We start from the raw sequence: 20286 nt of genomic DNA on the forward strand, positions 1-20286 counted from the left end.
ATTGGTAAATGCCAACCTGTAAACTCCCCAGTTTCTTAAAAAGTATCTACCAAAATAGCAATACTTGTAATGACAACTATTTAATTTCAGAAACCATCTCCAGTGGGATGATAGTAACCAAACTTGTCAGTTAGAAAGGTGATGGAGAGTCAATACTTGTGACTGCATTTTAAGAATGTATATAGAAGTGTCACCGTTTGACTCAGGTCCGACAACAATGCTCTCGATCCCCTCCCCCCCCCCACCCAGTCAGGGAAGGAGAGAGAGAAAAGGAGAGAGACTTGGCTGGATTGAAAACTAAACTACACAGCTTTAATTAAAACACTAATGAATCACACAAGAAAATATATACAATTATATACAGATATATATTCAGATATGGGCAAAAGCCTCTCGCCTCCCCCCACCCCCAGCAACTCCCACAGCACTCCCCTGAACTGGCAAGAGTCCCGAGAAATCCCGGAGCCGCTGCTGGAGAAAGCGGAGAGTTATGAGGGCCAGGAGAGCTCGAGCCTAAGGGTCGGCGGTGATGGATGAGCAGAGTCCTCCCCGGACGCCGGCCATGGACTGAAGAGAGGGCGAGAAGAGGGAGGAAGCTGTCTTCTAAGATCTCTGTCCTTCCTCTGAGCTTACGTAGATATATGGAATGGAATATCTTTGGCCAATTTTGCTGTCTGTCTAACTCAGCCTCCCACGGGGGGGTCAGAGATCTCCCCATAGTGTCTGAGCCGGCGGAGTGAAGGTGTAACCTTGAAACCTCAGTAGTTAGAAAAACATTCCACTGTCTTATCAGCCTAGCAGAACACACAGTTGCTAGTTAAAAGAAAGCTTACTGAAGGAAAAAAAAATCAGTGAAAAGAAAAATTGGCTTAATCCTGGCTCAAACCAGGACAAGAAGGAATACAAATATATGTCAAACTAAAACAGTAGAGGTTAACAAGTTTCAAACCTATCGAAATTAAGGAAACTATTTGCTAAAGCTTGTTCCTTCAACAATGGTTTTGTCTTTTATGAATTTGTTTGCCAGTCATTCATCAGTTGTGTAATCATCTTGTCCATTTTCTCCACTATAATGCCCTCATCGATATCATTTGAACTTGGATCATTGATCTTCAGGGCACAAAAGCTCTCCAGATTTCTAGTACTTCTTTTAGAGAATTATTTATTAGAGTTTGCTGTGACCTGTTATCCGCAGTGTACCAGCTGCTAGTCATAGTACATGGAAATAGCGGGTTGCATATGCATACATGTCACAGGTCAGGTTACGAACTGCATTAACTTCCAGAGATGCTTTCTTGGAGGTAGTGCAATTAACAGGAGGCAACCTGTGCCCATCGTGTCAGACATATAGGTTCTAATAATAGATCATATGGTTTTATTGCTAATGTAATGTAATGAACAAAAATGTCACCAAGAACACATTATTAATATTAGTACAATATTGAATACATGGTTTTTTTTCCTTTTTACTGTATTTTCCATAGTCCATAATTACAAAACAGTCAGATGATAGTTGCTAAACATGAAGTTAACCTGTCTGCATCTCTTCTGGAAAATCAGTTACATGCCAACAGAAGTAAGTTCTCAAAAATATGCCCAGTTTTTATTGAGCAAAGAGTAATTTTAGAAGCATTTCTATCTAATCATGCTAAACAAGGACTTTCAATGATGGTCTTGATGATTGTGAAAATCTGGATTGATTTCAATAAAATCTAGAATACGCTAGTTCTTCCCTGACGTCCTTGTCAAAATCTGAAGATTCTTAAAAAAGTATCAAAATATCAGGATGCTTCTGTTCAGGCAGAATGAGCAGCCACAAAATAAACACTGAAAAGTAGAGAACAAGTTTAGTTTCAAGGCCACCACTGTGATCCCTGTAGTGCCACAAAGTTGCAAGAAAATTATATGTATAGCAGAGATCTGCTTCAGTTTTGGAAATCACACTGGTTTTGGAAACTACAGTGGTTTTCAAATTTTTTAAAAAATTGGTTTTAATAACACTTTAATGATGCTAATATCTTAGTGATGAGATAATCTGTGGAAATGCAACATCTACTAGAGTTATAAAATTTAAATTAATGAAGTTCTTAAAGGTTTATTTTTGAAACAACAGTTTGGTTGTTTAGAGCTTCTTAGCACTTGAACTGTCTATTGCATATTCAGTTTGTGAAAAGATTGCTGCTGTGAGTTTGTCAATCGTGTTCTAAGACCATTTCTTATCTGATCTGAGAGATTCAAGAGCAGTGGCATCAGCTATTAATCAGTTTCACATACATCAGTGATGAATGGACATTTTTGATCATTTCCTTTGTGTTTAATAGGGCTTTCAAATTTTCCCTTTTGCTTCAGTGTATTAGTACTGAATATTGGTTGCGTTTCTGCTTTACCTCTGCTCATTTTATTCACAGACAAGAACACAGCTTTTCTAACAAAATATAGCAAAACAGTAGCTTAATGTCAGATTAGACAAATGAAGAATAATGTGGTTATATGCCAGTGTAGTTTATGAGGTTATATTGTTCTAATTACAGTAACACCTTTTTAGGTCTTAAAAGATATATATTTCCTGAGTTTAGAGACAGTAAAAGCCCGATCACTTAATGATCTTTTTAAACATCAGGTATAGAGTTCCTTTTCATGTATGTTCATGCTATTTTTTACTTCAGCCCTTACCTCTTCTTCTCAGCAACTGTACTGCATATCAGGCTGCAGGGGAAAAATCCTTCTCATAGCAGAAAGAATCATTAGGACTCCATGGAGTCCCTCACCAAATGGGAAATTTCATTTTATTCCACGTCTCCTGTGGAAGCTAGAAAAAACCTCCTCTCTGTTGGCACACTGCAGCAAGGCACTATGATGCTTGCAGGCATTCTTCTTGTGGCTGGTTTGCATTAGGAACACTTCTCACAGAACTTCTGCATTATGAAAAGAAGGGAAAAGGCAAGGAAAAGGGGAAGAGGAAGGGTAAAGGGAAAAGGAAGTTTTATAAAACAAAAAAGTCATTTTGGAAGAACAGGCACTAACAGAGGATAACTGGAGAGGTAATTTTCCCTCCTGTTTTAAAGGACTAGGTAAAAGCAGACAGAATTTCATACTTTTTCACTAGTACATCTGAATATTCTAAGTTCTGACATTTGTGTGAAGCACTTGGAATCTCCTGCTTTGGGAAGGAAAGACTCCTAAATTTTCATTTTTGTTTTATTTTTAGTTTGCTGGCTGCTGTTGAAGTAGTTTCTAACCCGAAAAAAGGTCTGCTTTTGTACATTACTTGTTTGATATCTAACATGCTTGATGAACAGAATTGAATTAGGTGGGGATGTATTGCCAGGGAGCAGGAGCACTAATTTGTAAATGCAATGCTAAATCAATAATGCTAAGGAAAGTTCCTGTGGTTTTTCAGATTATGAGATGTCATCTCCTCTGTTGCTTCTTGTTGAGCCTCAGAAAGAACAGAGAAACTGGGAAACAGAGTTAAGCTTAATTTCAAATGCTTGCTCTACACTGGGACACAACTAATTTGGTTTATGGAGGTGGAAGAAATTATCAGAAGCTTGATCTGTGCAGATTTTAGTTAAAGCTGATACACTGCAAAATCTTGAATGCTCAGTTTTTAAAGATATTTCCATTATAGCTGTAACTTAGTTCTATTTCAAAATAGAAAACAACTTTGGACATTATAATTTAAATTCTATTTATGCTTTTGAATGTCTTATATTGCTCCCTTTCCAGCCTTTACACAAAATCGGATAAGCTTCTGGGAGAAATGAAAAAGGGAGCAAAGCTGATGCCTTCTGCATGCTTTCTACAATGCTCATAATCAAATCAGAAAAGCAGACTCCCTGTGAAAGTAAAGTTTTTACAACATAAGTTCAGTTCAGACTTCTAATTTCCTGGTATTTTTTTCTAAAACATACTTTTTATGGTAGATGGTCTTGACTTGAGTCAAGTGAGATTTGCTTTTTCTTAGTCTGAAGTTTTCCACAATTTTATCCTTGCTGAAAGTTTAAAGCCAGAAAAGACTACTAAAAACTCAGGCATGATATATTAGTATTATTATTACAATAGCTATTATAGTTTAAGTCTTGAATTTAGCTAAATTGTTGGCATTGGCAAAAACCATTCCCATCCTCAGAGGTTATTCTTTTTTATGTATCTGGAGTTTGAAGTCCATCAAATGATACAAAGTGACTGATAATGTGATAAACCCATTGACTGCATGGGGAGCCATGTTTCAGAGAAGGTCAGAAGATTTCTGTCTATATGATGGGTTTTTCATTTATTTCTGAAGTCATTACCAAGGCTCATTGGTCTGATTCAGGCTGTGGGACTGGAGGAAGTTTTAGTAGGATCATCCATTACTTTGACAGGCTCTTGTCAGAGCTAATTATCTGTTCTGAAAAAAAAAAGAAAAAAAAAAAAAAAAGAGCAAAACATGTATATGTTATCAGAATACACATGCCCTGACAAATGCATTATAGGGTAGCCAAATATGGCCATCAAAGAGAAACTATTTTTTTTCTAAAAAACTGGACAAAAAGATGACACTGTAAATAAATACATGGAAGAACTTAGGTGGATTTCTCTGGGATTACAATGTGGGGTGGCTCTTCCACTTTCCCTTCATACTCTGTTAATCATCTGATAGGGAAGCTGCTGCCTGCTGCCTGGACAGCTGTGTCCACCCTTGGGAAGGGTTAGATCATATAAAAGGAGGCTTATTTGTAGGTCAATAGAAAAGGTTTTACACCATCTTTAGTGCCTATACTTTTTTTTTCCCCCTTGGAGTTTAGCACTGAGGTGCTATACTGAGAAAGAACTACTCCCTTATACATCCACCATTGTGGCTAAAACTAGGACAAAAGTCACCAAGACTAATGATTGAAAATTAGTTCCCTCATTCTCTTGGGGCTAAATTTTCAACTTCAAAAGACATTCCTTTATTCTTCTGAAGATTATATAGTTTAAGGGAAACACCCAAAAAGAGAATTAACTCATATTAAACTCATAAAGCCAACAATAGAAATAAAATAATTTTAAATTCACTGTTGCTTTGAAAACAATTAGCATTAACATAAATCCCATTAATTATTGTATATTACTTGCCTAGAGGGTCTAAATGAGGAAAGAGAAGAAGGGGAACGAAGGAAATTTCAGTGAAAAGAAAATAAATTGATTAGTTTCATGAGCATTGGTGTATATTTTTCATTATTTTTAGTTTTCCAGTTCATATAAACACTGCTGTGATGTTAACACTTCACAATTCTCCTTGTCTTGCAGCAATGTGACTTTTGCTTCAGGCCAATATACTCTAACAGAGATGATGATCCATGTGTTTAGTTTGCTCTCAAGGCTTTCTCCCCTCTCTATTATCCAAGAATGCTAACATAGTTTTGTGTTGCTTCCTGCACTACAAAATAATTCTGAAGAGCCTGCAGTTTTATGCTCTAAGCCAGACTGCAGTTTGAGGGTGGTGATGACAATGAATAGCTTATACCAGTTTAATAAATTATTTTTTTAATTGTTTGTTAATAAAATAAGTTCTTCACTAAAGATTTCCTTTAGAAACCGCTGCAATATTTTAAATGCTGAAAAGAACAGTGTTAGATTTCTTTTACTCCTTCTAACCACCAGACATAGCTCAGGCTGACAAGCTCTTCAGTCTTTCTGTCACCTTCTTACTTAGCTTTCAAAAACTCACTTGAGTGTATTTGCCACCTTTTTGCCTTCCATTTGACAATGAAGGTTATCACACTCTCTCTGGATTTATATTTTTTAAGTGTCATCTTGCAGTGATCAGTATGACAGCATGTTTCATACAGTGGCCCATAAAATCTTTGGAGAAAACCCAAGAGAGGATTAGAGCATGTGAAAGACAAAGTTGGGGGAGGAAAGGAATTGAAGGATTCTTCTTTTATTTCATATTTCATACAGGAAAATAAAGGACAAATCCTCCTCTTCACCCTTGACATTTATTTGGTGATTGGTGCCACTTGCAGTACTTCCTTAATCCCTTAGATAGCACAACTTTTCAGTCAGAGTGAAAAATAATATCATTTTATTGCACATAAGCTTAAGCCCTTTAGACAGGCAGACACTGCTGCTTTGTAGAGAAATCTGAAATGAATATGAATTGCTTGGATTAATGGGACAGAAGACATAGGTAAATAATTTTATTGGAAATTGAACACTACGAACACCCTTTACCAGGTAATGCATGCTAGATGATAATATGGCAAGTATAATGCAGGCTGGATATCTGACAATGAGATGTATCATATTGTAAAACACAACATTTTGTTTACACAGCCTCCTTCAACTCATTTGTGTACCATCTGGGGACATAATATGGTACATTATAAAAATACCTATATATATTGTTTCTTTAATTATGGGAAACTGCAAAAAGCAGCTTGAGAAGACTTACATTAGTCATTGCTTTCTGAAACACAGGCTTTACTGAATTTGACCTTTGTGGGCATTATTCTTCAACAGTCACTGTGGCTATTGCTGGGATTAAGTGGCAAGAGCAGGCATACAGAAATTCAATATGTATTTTCTACTGCTCAAGGCTCAGTTGCACATTTTCAATCATTCCTGCTGTCTGCCATTTACATGTCTCCAGGTCAAATTCTGTTCTCTGTTACACCAAAGCCCATCCGTAGTCAACCAGAGTCAGTGTGAGCTGAGAGGCAAACTCTTTAGTTTAGCCTAACAAAACAGAATCCTCCCTGCTGCCATTGGTGAAAAAGTTCACTGTACTCCTTTATGAGCTGGATGGCAAAGTTCATCACGTTTCACAGCTGTTTTCTAGCAGGAACTTATAGTCCCCCATTTTGGAATGATAGTTGAGTCAAAGAGAGAAATGGAATTCTAAGGGTGTCAACTGATCCTATGAGAACGGATACACACTCTGAGAACTTGCCTGAGTAATAACTGCTGTGGGAGAATTGGCTCGGAGGATACATTTTGCTACCAGAATTTCAACACAGATCCCGGAAAGAGGGAAAAAAGTCTCCAAATCATTTGCAGTTAAGACAGTGTCTCAGTAATTTTTGTAAGAAACTAGAGCTGACTACTAAGTATCTTACATCCTGACGAACCTGAGAGGTAGATATCAAATACTAGTGAATTACTTTGGCACTTTTATATTCTCCAGTACCATAAAGCCATCTTTTAAAATCAGTGGGCTTAGTGGTAGAATAAAGTGGTAGGATAAATTTAAAGGGCAATTTCTGAAGCAAAGGCTAATTTTCCAGGCATCTGAAGGAGGCTGCCTGCTGGGTCATTGGGTCTTACTGCTTAGAACAGCAACAGATGTGAAAAGAATAATGATAAATGCAGAGCTCTCCCAGCCAAAATATAGTTCAAATAGCTGTACCATCAAACTTAAACTGTTAGTCAGACTCATTCTGCTTTCTGTAGGTTATTCAGCAAAACTGCAGCAAATGTTGACATCCCAAATATGGTCAGTGTTTTGTAAGTAGTACATTGTTTTTGTAACACTATCTATAAAATAAAGTTTACTTCATCTAACAGTGCCACTGTATTGAGCCTACTTGGGCTTTGTCAATCTAATGTCACAGCAGTTCACAAAGGAATTTCTCTTCACATGAGGGAAATAGCTGTATTCTATTTTTAATGAGAAGGAAATGAGGGATGGAATAATTACAGAAGAAAACTGATAACAGAAATTTCTGATAATTTTGTCTCCATGTGTATATGGTAGAACACCAGAGATGCTCATATTGCCCCTCATTTTTTGTTTAGTATCTTATAAAGATGACATATCTTAATAAAATCTATTTCTAGTCCTGCATAATATTTTAACAGCAAAAAATGTTAACCATTTATTAATGGAATGATAATATAGTTGGAATTGCAGGATACAGAAGAAAGTCATGGGGTGTGACCATCTGTCTTGAGGAAGATTAGACAACTATACCTGTAAATAATGACTTCTCTTGGATGTCATCACAGAATTGTCTTTCAGAATTTAAAACTTCCAGGCATTTTGAGAAAGGGTTAAAGCAAACTGTCTCTGAATCCAGAAGCATAGCTCTGTAAGATGTGGAAACAGTAACTTTTTCCTGAAAGCCTAAGACGTTTTAAATTTCTCCTATGTTCTTTCACTTTTTTGGATATCATCATGAAAACTTTACGTGGGAATAGTGTGAAGTATGAATTATGCATCATATGCATGAAATATGAATTAATGCATCATTTTTAAAGATACCTCTTCTCCTAGTATAATACTTGCATAGTTCCAGGTCAACTGATGAGGACAATTTAATTGCTCAGTTCTTCTTTGAAATGATCAGTGCAGGAGCAATAAAGGAAACACTCTTACAAATGCAGTTTGCACGCCTTATTGTTTACTGTATATCTTTATGATTATTTGCTTTGTATTAAAAAGGACTGTCTACTGGGTATAGCAGATGACTTGCATTATCAGCTAAAAAGAAATTAATAAAATAGTTTGTAATTCTATGTCCAGCCCACAAAGGGGCCATAAAACCAGCTGTGATCCAATGATACAATCTCCTAGATTGAAAGTTTAGGTGTCTTATCTCTCAAGAAGTAGTTTAAGTATTATGTTATCACACTGCAGTGTCTTCCTTTGGGATTATAAAAAACTGGATTTTATATCCTTCAGCCTTTTAGGGGGTTGTCCACTGTTTACACATGACACAAAATTTAACTATCTTCTATTGAAGTGCTCATACACATATTTTAGTTTTATGCAGTGTAATTTGAATGAGAAAGAACTGAGAGAAATGATCAATGAGCTCTTGTGTCTATTTGTGGCTGCAATAAAGCCATTTTAATATTGCAGACTTGCAGAATGCATCACGTAATAGAAATGTGATCACCTAACTATGAATGAATGTACTGGTGACATTAACACTTCAGGAAGGGCAGTGAAGATTATTAGATTCAAGGGACACTTTTCATGTAGGGCATTTCCCCATGAGAACATATTGAAGCCAAGGCATCTTCAAAAGGAAATCATTTTGTAAATGAGGAAACAACTTTGTAAATGAGGAAACATTTTGTAACGCTTGAAATGTAAAGACCAAGTGCTGTAGAAGAGAGCTCACAATTCCTCCTAATAGGAAAGGACTAAAGTGATGATCTCTCCTGCTTCAGATGAAGGTACTTAGTTCTTTCACTGTTTTTAATTCACAGGAAATTGCTACTGACATGAGTGCAAAGACCTGTTTTCTCTGTCTATACAGAGGTGATGTAACTATATAATCTTCTTTCTGCTCTTTATGAAAGAAGTTGCAAGTGGCTTACTTTCTCTTTTTACTGTGAATGTTGTCCAATCAGTTTTCTTTAAGACTTCAGTTCTTTCAGTAGGTATAAATCTTGCTTTAGACAACAAAATGGTTTGATAGTCAGTGTTTGTCACTATGTAATGTAAAACCTTTTTCGTAGGTCAAAAAGTAGTGTTGGGAATTAGAATCTTAAGCAGGAAATCTTCCACTATTTTCCTCCCTAAAAAGAGCCTGTGAAAGTGAAAGACTGATGACCATGATGAAGAAGAATCAATCTGAACAAAAAGATAACACAAAATAAGTTTAGATTTTTTAATAAAGTTACAGTGTGAACCAATTTATTTTTTAATTAGTTTTTTTGCAAGATATTTGTTGCAAAATTAACATTATTAGAATATGTTCCTTGACTCTGAGGTTATTTCCTTTTTTGAGAAATTTGGTCTTCATTAAATTTTTCCATGGAATTTAATTTCTTATAAAATCATCCTAAATGGGATGGATTGGCTTAGGCATTCCTTTGATATGAACTTAAAAATTAATTCATGGGTAATACACAGCCTGAGATAGAATACTAATAAAAGGTTTTCTGTGAAGCTTTCAGTGGTTGGCTGACATGAAAGGCAACAGTCTGTTTAATTTCTGATAGTGTTTTCCTAAATTATGAGCATTAATAGCTTAATTTCATATGTGAAATAATAATTAAAAAATTATTTATGTATACAACAGTTTACACTTAAAATTAATCTCCTGCAGCATCTTTGCAGATATTCTTGTTCTAGTATATAAACCTGATCATCTCAGCAGCCTTATAGCATCAAAGATTTTATGTACATAATACACTAAGGTGCTTCAGTGAGTTATTGGGTTGATGTATTTTTATGTAGAGCTTTCTACTGGCAGTATTGCTCCACTCCAGCTAAGAATTTTCAAGCAAATATAAGTATTTCCACAATATTTTCCTCAAGAAAAGAGTGTTGAATAGAAATTCTGGTCAAAGGGGAAGCCATGCAGCTTGTTCCTCTGCACACCCCTCTTCAAAATACACACATGCAAGCGTAACTGCATCTATAAAGTCTTCTGTGTCTCTCTCCTGTAAAAATGCCATGCACTAGAAAACAATTTCTTGCAAACAATTATTTAAGGCTCAGCTTCATCTGCTGTGGTACACACACTAAGTGAATATTCTGGGTTGTCTCATTGTTCACCAGCCTTCCTTCTTTTTCCCTCTCTTTTTTTTCTTCCTCCTCTTTACCTCACCAAAAATCACCCCACACTGAGAATCAATGTACCCTGAAGAACTACTTTGAAAAATGTGCTTTATTTGGATGTATAGTGCATACATGTTTTGGAATCTGTGGTATTATTAAAGAATAAGTAATTTTGTGGATTGTTCTGGTTCTGCTTTCTCCTGAACATACATGTCACCTAGGATGTACACGTGACAACTTTTTGCCTGGAGGCAGTTCAAAATACTTCAGTGGGAGGGTGTGCTTTAAACATGGCTGAGGAAATTAGGCAAACAACTTCACAAGTAGATCATCTCCAGCTTCCATTCCACCTTACACAACATTATAAATGAAAAATTAACTTCCTTCTTCATTACATTTTTTTACTCTCTCTTCTCATAGTCCCTAATGTGACAAAATAAGTCTTTTGATACAGAATAACAGTAAGTCTTTATGATTATTTTTTTAGTAATAAATTACAAATAGAATTGGGAATCTCTTTTGCTACAATTAATTCTCATAAATTCTTAGGGCTTAAACTTTGACTACATTTGTTTCTCTGAAAAACGTTTGCTTTTTGTTATACATTTTTTTTCAGGTTTTTTCCCATACCTTTCTGATGCTAAAAATAATGGCCTTTTGAAATATGTCATTAAACCTACTAAAGAAGTTATCTGCCTTCTCTGATAGCTTAAACAAAGAGAAGAAAATGCTGAAAGACTTATTTTATACCTCTTTCATTCTTAGTTTTTATTGTGTTTTGATGTTCTTTTAAAGACATTAATAAAGCCATTATTGAATCCAACTTATTAATGAAAGTCCACAAAAAATAACTAGTTCATCAAAGTTGTCACTGGAATTCTGATCTGCAGGAAGCACTTTTCTTCCTGCTTTTTACTGGAGTAGGCGGTGCAGCAGTGGAGTGATATGATGAGGACTGGAAAGCCATGTTCTTCATAACCTAACAGTAGTTGTTGTCACTTAAGAAAATACTGCTCAAAGTCTCCTCCCCACTATATATCAGAACTTGTTTCATTTACAGGCCTCTCTTAATACCTGTAAGAGGTGTTACAAGCTGAAAGCAACATATCCTTATTTATCCATATTCTTATTTTGCCTAATTCTCTTTAGGCCTGTCAGCTGAATACAGTAAACTAGTGTAACCCTTTCATCTCAGTTAGATTGTGAATGTCAAATGATTTGCTTTCAAAAAACCCTAAAAACTAATTAAAATGGAAATTCTAATGGTAATAAGAATTGGATGAGACTTCACTATTATGTTATAATCTATATCTGACCTTTTCAGTGTTTTAGATTTTCCTTCTGAAACAACCAAGAATGATATGGCAGTATTCCTCAATCTATGATTTTTAGTTTTAAGACTGCCACATAGAAGTTAATTGGTGTTATTTAATACATGTATTTTATTTCTTTTTCTTTTTTTTTTTTAATTTATTTTATGGCTAATCAACACAGTTTTAATAATTTTTCACTACATTTTTTACTTAAGTCGTTCAATGAGAACAAATGTAGTCCTGAGTTACTGGGATTTTCTTCCTTTTCTCACATTCCTGGTTATCTAGGCTTATTGTGGTATTTGTTATTTAAAAGTGTTCTCTGATTCCTTAGGCTTGATGAAACTAGTGTCTCATCTGTTCAGGCTTATTTCTCTGGAGCCTTGAGTGCTCCAGCTCCACTAGAGACTGCAACTAAGAACTGATATCAGCTTGCAGTGACATAGTTCAGTATTATCCTTTTTATAGAAATTTTACTTCTAAGAAGAGGACTAGCATCAGTTCTTTTCTGAGTTAGCAAAGTTTCATAGTACATAAAAAATAATTGAGAAAGAAATTGCCTCTGTTTCAAGCATAATTTTTCTTATTAAAAATATATATTGTGTTTAGAGGGCAAAAGAAGAAAGATTCAGTTGTATTTGGTAATGTATTACAGCATTTTTAATACAAAGAGTGCTGGGTTTTTTGTGGTATGAAATTATGTGTCTTCATATTCCAGCCATAGGAAAATAACTTTAACACATTCTGCCCATGAATGTAAATTTACTGTCTAATCAACTAGTATCTCAGTTCCTTTGCCGTATTTCATGACAAGTAATTTTCTCTAGAATTTGATTAACTTTTTTTTGTTATTTTTTTCTGCACCATCTGAAATTTTTCAGCATTCTTTTAAAACCTGACATTTCAGTTTAGCTTTCACAAAATTTTGTATACAGAATTATATAACTGTCTCACTCAGAATCTCCCTGAGTTTCACAACTTTCATGCTAGCATCTTGTAGCTACTGTAGTCCCTGCAAATTATTGGTCTCTTGCCAAACAGAGCACAAAATCTGTTCAAGGTGACTTCTTCCTAAGATACAGATGGCAATGAGAAAGGGGTTAACTGGATTTTTACCTTTTAGTTATATGATCATCCTTCAGTTCTGTTAAAATACAGTTTGTCTGACTTCGATAACTGCATTATACAACAATGTAGTTGACTTCCTTTCTGTCCTTGTTTTTCACCTCAGACAGCCGATATTTGTTCAGTTGACTATGTGTTCCAGTTCTAGTGTATCATATCTTTTTACTAAAAATGCTGTACTAAATCAAGTTCCAAAATTCTAGAACAACTACTTTTTTATAATTTAGATTTGTAATGTCAGCATGGCATTAAATCAGTGCTGTTTGAATACATTAATTCCTTAGAAAGCTCATGGAGATTATTATTAACTACTTTACTGTATTTCATTGGATTGTATTATTTATTATTTTGTCTCAATTTCTAGCCATCCCTGTGAGTGTTTAATCTGTCTCCCATAACATCTTCATTAGGAAACTGAGGGAGTGTGGGCTAGATGAGTGGACCTTGAAGTAGATTGAGATTTGAATGTGTGACAGAACTCCGAGTGTTTGATTAATGGAGCAGGGTCAAGTTGGAGGCCTGTAACCAGTGGTGTCCCCCAGGGGTGAATACTTGGTCTGGTCTTGTTCAACATATTAATCAATGACCTGGACGAGGGAACAGAGTGCATCCGCAGCAAGTTCGTTGATGATGCCAAACTGGGAGGGGTGGCTGACACTCCAGAAGTCTGTGCTGCCATCCAATATGACTTGGACTTGGACAGACTGGAGATATGGGCAGACAGGAACATAATGAGGTTCAACAAGGGCAAGTGTACAGTCCTGGACTTGGGAAGGAAGAACCCTATGCACCAATATAGGTTAGGGGTGGACCTGCTGGAAAGCAGTTCTGAGGAGAAGTATCTGGAATCCTAGTAGATAGTAAATTAACCATGAGCCAGCAATGTGCCTTTGTTGCCAAGAGGGCCAATGGAATCCTGGGTTGCATAACGAAGAGTGTGGCAACTAGGTCAAGAGAGGTAATTTCCCCTTCTACTCTGCCCTGGTGAGGCCGCATCTGGAATGCTGTGCATCTCTCTTATGAGGAAAGGCTGAGAGAGCTGGGACTCTAGCCTGGAGAAGGGAAGGCTGAGGGAAGACCTTATTAATGCCTACAAGTATCTAAAGGGTGGGTGCAAGGAGGATGGATCCAGACTCTTTTCTGTAGTTCACTGTGACAGGATGAGGGGCAATGGGCACAAGCTGAAAGTTCCATTTAAATATGAGAAAAAAACTTATTTACTATGAGGATGACAGAGCACTGGAACAGGTTGCCCAGGGAGGTAGTGGAGTTCCCCCCTTCTCTGGAGACATTCAAGACCCGCCTGGATGCACTCCTGAGTAATGTGTTCTAGGGGATCCTGCTTTAGCAGAGGAGTTGGACTAGATGGTCTCTAGAGGTCTCTTCCAGCTCTGACAATTCTGTGATTCTGTGTTCAGACTCTGCAAACAGAAGCTTATATTTACTCTGAGATTTTGACTATGATAGGCTGTCTTCTTCCAGATGCTTCTAAGATCCATTTGAGGAAAACACTATGCATGGTCTGGAAGGATTGCACAAAACAAATGGCAAATACAGCTGGTTTTGGAGGGACTCTGCTGTGTATCAGTAAGAAGTTACACAGGCACAATAAGTAAAGTATGTATATCACTGTTAAGTATTTGAACCTCAGTTAACAGAGGTTACGTTAGTATTTTAGCTTCTCTCTTTATTAAAGATGTAACAATGAAGTCATTGATGAGTTTCTTCTAGTTATTTTCTTCTTTGCTTTTCTGAACAGCCACACAGTTCCTATTTTGTTTTGCTGTGTTGGGTTTTTTTCCACTGGGTACTGTTGCCTTCCTTTATTTGTTTTCTGCATAAGCTCTGTATTCTCTCTTTAATATTTATCTTGAATTGTTTTCTGGTTTTAATTGTTCAGTGATCTTCTATCCCTGAATCTGGATCGGTTTTAAACAAAAAGAAATCATGTCTTTAATCATCTAATAAGTAAATTATTCTCATTTTTATTTATATTCCCATGTGTTTAATTTTGTTAGTAATCTCATTATTGCACCTTGAGGTAATAATTTATTAATTATAGTATACAACTATTAAAACATTTGCAGTCTTATCTGGGGTTTTTGATTATTTTTAATATTATTGGTTCTTTAGGTATTATTTTTTCCTGTTTCTATCCCCACAGAGACTTATTTTTATTAATAATAAGATCCAGGATAATATTATATATTATTAGGCTTTTTTGAGTTGAAAAATTATTAGAAGATAAAGTAACACTTAATAGTTACAAAGGCATCTTTACATCTTTTTGTTTACTTCTACTCTATATTTGAAGATCCTCTTCTGCCCTTTAATGACCAAAATTCAACTGTTAAAATTCTTATGACTGATCCTGTGTCCATATAAGTCAGCATACAGCAGGAGTAATTAAATTACAGTAGTAAAATGGGCACAATAAAAAAAGCATAAGAATTTGAAGCAGATATTTTTATACCAAATAGGGAACAAAGGAGCTATGAACTACACATAAAGATGAATATTCTTATTGCTTATATGTTGTTTGATATAACTTAGGCTATAACATCTTCTGGGCAAAGACTTTGTTGGTTTAAACATTATGCATATCTCTACTCCTTTCTAGCCTAATAGATTTACAGTGCTTCCTATAAGGAGTTAGTGTTACCATATAATAAACAGAAAAAGGAAATACTCTTGTAAGAGAACAGTGACTTGATTTAAAGCACCTTAAACTACATGCACTTAAAAGCAATCTAAGTAGTGAGCGAGCTATGTTTACTTGAGTAAATAATTAAGTTTTGAGGGTTTTTTTCAGACTAACAATTGCTACTAAGAGAAACATACATGTACTTTTGTACTAATGTCCTGTAAAAGCAATAAATAGGAAGATATAAGCAGTTCTCATATGGACATTAAAAGGATTTTAAAATATGTAAAAGAAAAACAAACAGATTCAGAAATTGACACCATGAAACATGAAGGAAGGATTTTTATCCAAGTAATATTTTTCTGTAGTGGGTAGATCCAGGAGAATGGCATTCTCCTGGCTCTGCATTCAGAGAAAAGCCAGAGAATTGCACAGGTGAAGCACATACAATCATAGAATGGTTTGGATTGGAAGGGACCTTAAATATCATCTAGTTCCAACCCCCATGCATGGACAGGGACACTGTCCACTGGACCAGGTTGCTCAAAGCCCCATTTAGCCTGACCTTGAACACTTTCAGGAAGGGTGCATTCACAACTTCCCTGTTGTGGGAATACAACACAGCCTGTTCCAGTGTCTCATCACCCTCACACTAAAGAATTTCTTCCTAATGTCTAAAATAAATCTACCTTTTTCTACTTTAAAACCATTCCCGTCATCCTATCACCACATGCCCTTGTAAAAAGTCCATCCCCAGCTTTCCTGTAGTCCCCTTTCAGATATAGTAAGGCTGCTATGAGGTCTCCCTGGAGCCTTCTCTTCTCCAGGCTGAACAACCCCAACTCTCTCAACCTGTCTTCAGAGAAGACATGCTCCAGAACTCTGATCATCTTCATGGGCCTCCTCTAGACTCAGTCTGACAGCTTCACGTCTTTCTTGTGTTGGGGGCTCCAGAACTGAACATAGTAATTCAGGAAGGTTTTTTGGAGAGCAGAGTAGAGAGGGAGAACCACCTCCTTTGACCTGCTGGCCATACTTCATTTGATGCAGCCCAGGATGTGTGTTGAACTTCCCATCAACCAACATCCCCAAGTCCCTCTCCTCAGGGATGTTTTCAATCCATTCTCCACCCAACCTGTATTTGTGCTTGGGATTGCCCCACCCATGTGCAGGACCTTGTACTTGGCCTTGTTGAACTTCATGAGGTTGGCATATGCCCAACTCCCAAGCCTTTCAAGGTCCTTCTGGATGGTCTCCCTTTCATCCAGCACCCTTTCCTTTCAGTGTGTCAACCACACCACACACCTTGCTGTCATCAGCAAACTTGCTGAGGGTGCACTCAATTCCACTACCCAGGGGGCCAATAAAGATGTTAAACAGAACCAGTTCCAGTACCAACCCTTTAGGAACTCCACTTATCATTCGTCAACAGCACTTGACACTAGTCACGTTTATAAAACAAAAAACCTAAAAGACTGCTGAAGACTTGACATGTGCCTGTTTTCATTATCTAAGACCAGAAGTCTTGCACTTCTACAGTGGTTTGCCATGAAGGCTTATGCTGGACACCCTCATAGAACTACGGCTCTTGTTTTGTCATAATACCCATGGTAATAGATGCCAAAGGCAGCTCAGTAAGGATTAAAGAAAAATAACTTGTCTGCATCAAGTAATAAAACATGTTGCTGCTAAATAGAAAAGTGCCGAAGCATAATGACCCCTAAACACATTTACGAAATATGGCCCTCAAAATGTCTCTGAGGAATTGAGACAAAATTGAAGTTACTTTGGACAAAGAAATAAGATAGAAGAAGGACATGTTTCTGGAGAAGTAACTGATAATATAGGGGTAAGCCAATATATTACAATACACAAGATTATTTGTTTTCAGCCTAGAACACATAATATTGCAAAATAGATGATGACATGACAGACAGCATGTGATTAGAGCCAATGACTAAGAAAATAGATCATCAGCTTCAAAGAAAATGGTCTGAGGTAGGAAAGAAAAAGCTCTTGTTCCAAATTTTTTGGGTTTTTTAGGGTTTTTTTAATATCATTTGCTCATGCATCAGCAACATCACACATGGAAGGAATTGTGTGACTATATTCAGCAGTGGCTAAGATCAGTTGCAAAGATAAGTGGCAAGAGCAGGGACTAGAGCTTGCCATCGAGGGGAAAGAGCACCAAATGGCACAACACTGCTCATAACCTTTTATCCACCATTTAGTGGATCAAGCAAGGGTGTCCCACAGACACACAGACAAACACAGAGAGAGGTACTGCTCCAGTGCATCAGCGCAGTCCAGCCTAAGAAATATGTGACAGCCAGACAAGGTCTGTGCAGCAGCTTGACATGCAAAAGTCCTCTGCTTCTACACCAGGCCAGAGATCTGCCTAACAGTGTCTCCCCAATTACAAGTTTTGTGAATCATCCTGTCTATCAATCATATCAATCACGGCTCATGGTGTGCAGCTACTCAGCTCTCAATCAACAGGAGGGTTGTGGTGCTCCCACAGCACAAACTAAGCTCTCTTTCTTTCAGAGCAGTAGGCACTTCAAGAAATGGATAGGCCACAAAACAGAACATTTCTTGTTGGACTTAACTACCTAAAACACTTAAACAAATAGATGCAAATGCTTGGTTTTAACATGGCAAAGAGCTCAATGTAGGCAGTAACAGCCTGTGTTATTGGCCACAATGTGGCCAGCAGGGGCAGGGAGGTGATTCTGGCCCTCTACTCTGCTCTTGTGAGAACCCACCTGGAGTGCTGTGTACAGCTCTGGAATCCTCAGCACAGGAAAGACATGGAGCTGTTGGAGAGGGTCCAGAGGAAGGCCATGAAGATGATCAAAGGGCTGGAGCACCTCTGCTATGAAGACAAGCTGAGCGAGTTGGGGCTGCTCAGCCTGGAGAAGAGAAGGCTTCAGAGAGACCTTATAGTGGCCTTCCAGTACCTGAAGGGGGTCTAAGGAGAGCTGTTACCTTTGGCTTTTCACCAGAGAGTGTAGTCGTAGGACAAGGGGTAGTGGTGTTAAAGTGAAAGAGGGTAGATTTAGGTTAGACATCAGGAAGAAATTCTTCACCATGAGGGTAGTAAGGCACTGGAATAGGTTGCCCAGGAAGGCTGTGGAAGCCCTCTCCCTGGAAGTGCTTAAGGCTAGGTTGGATGAGGCCTTGTGCAGCCTCGTCTAGTGTGAAGTGTCCCTGCTCATAGCTGGGGGCTTGGAATCTGATGAACTTTAAGGTTCCTTCCAAACCCAAACTATTCTATGATTCTATGACTTTTCAGTCTCAGAGAGATGACTGAAAGAAATGTAGAGAAGACTGAATCTCAGTACCATAATACTTTCTGTTATAGACAATGCTGTACTGGGATTTAATATCTGACTCTCATTCTAACTTTTTTTTTTTTTGTCTTATAATAATCTGACTTCATATTTGACTTTTCAAATAGTTTCTGTTGGCTCCGTACTTAAGGCACCAATTTCCTTTAATACATCTGTTGCTAATCCACAATAGTAATGCCATGAATTTTCAATCAGCAGCAAAGTGTAAGGCCTGTGATCAAAAATGCTTAATTTTAGCAATATCTGTGTTTGTGTTGAAGACCCATCTTTAAACCCCCCTTTTGACACTGCTAGTAGTTCTGATCTATTTCTGAGATAGGCAATAATCTTATTACTTCAGTATTGCTACATTTCAACATTTTATGTTGGCCTTTTTGCCAATATAAAACCTTCATTTCACCATATACTTGTGTCTGCAAGTTAGCCAAATGTTATCTAGAACTGTCATTGCAATGAAAATGTCAGTGATGTTTTTATAAACTGTGTAATTAAACTCTTCCATCCAATTACCTAGTTAATGACCATTCAAATTTAAGCAAGTATTTAAAATACAGTAATTCCTTAATCCCTTTTCTTATATTTTGTTCAAGATAGCATTTTGTTTTCCACATATTCTTTCAACATAGTATAACATTTCTGCAGCTGTTTTATAAGTGAATCATATGCTTTTATTGCTGCATATAAAACTCCCCACCAAGTGTATCCCAGCTTAATGGAAAAAATAAATAATTTTTAAAACTCCTTTTCTTTTTTTCCCATTGATTTTAGAACCTGAGTATTGATCAATGCCACTTCAGACTGATACAAAACCATAATGTTACTTACTTAACAATACTTTTCAATGGATTCTTTTGGTACACACACACAAAAAGAAGTGTTGTAGAGAATTCCTCCGGTGCTATGATAAATATAATTTGTCTCTAAATATCAGATTATTTTACAAGATATCAAAAGCAGTAATGCTCAACAACATTCATGTGCCTGGATGTGCAGTAGTCACCCCGTGTTTTCTTGGCTCCACAGTTCAAGACGGACAGGGATTTGAGAGAGTCTAATGGAGGGCTGTGAGGATGACTAAGGGAGTGGAAGACCTGTCTTATGAAGAAAAGCTGAGAGACCTAGGGCAGTTTAGTCTAGAGAAGAGAAGACTGAGAGTGGATCTTATTAATGTTTACAAATATATGAAGGGTGGGTGTCAAGAAGAAGGGTCCAGTCACTTTTCAGTCGTGCCCTGTGACAGGACAAAGGGCAATGGATGCAAACTAGAGCACAGGAAGTTCCACTTCATCATGAGGAAAAAGTTATTTACTGTAGGGGTTACGGAGCACTGGAAAAGGCTGCCCAGAGAGGCTGTGGGATCTCCTT

The 20286-nt window shown here is 37.0% G+C and overlaps 1 long non-coding RNA gene across 3 annotated transcripts in view; it reads right to left on the bottom strand.

Annotated features, from left to right (window-relative positions):
• Nucleotides 1-290: 290 nt before the first annotated feature.
• The window catches only part of LOC127385939 (uncharacterized), a 61906-nt gene continuing 41910 nt past the window's right edge, over nucleotides 291-20286 (bottom strand). For 2 of the 3 annotated variants that reach the window (XR_007889777.1, XR_007889775.1), the window contains one exon: nucleotides 291-4393. This is a non-coding gene — a long non-coding RNA (uncharacterized LOC127385939). The remainder of the gene's footprint in view (nucleotides 4394-20286) is intronic. The other variant, XR_007889776.1, reaches the window with a different exon arrangement.

Source organism: Apus apus, chromosome 5 (assembly GCF_020740795.1).
Source record: "Apus apus isolate bApuApu2 chromosome 5, bApuApu2.pri.cur, whole genome shotgun sequence".
Lineage (NCBI taxonomy): Eukaryota > Metazoa > Chordata > Aves > Apodiformes > Apodidae > Apus > Apus apus.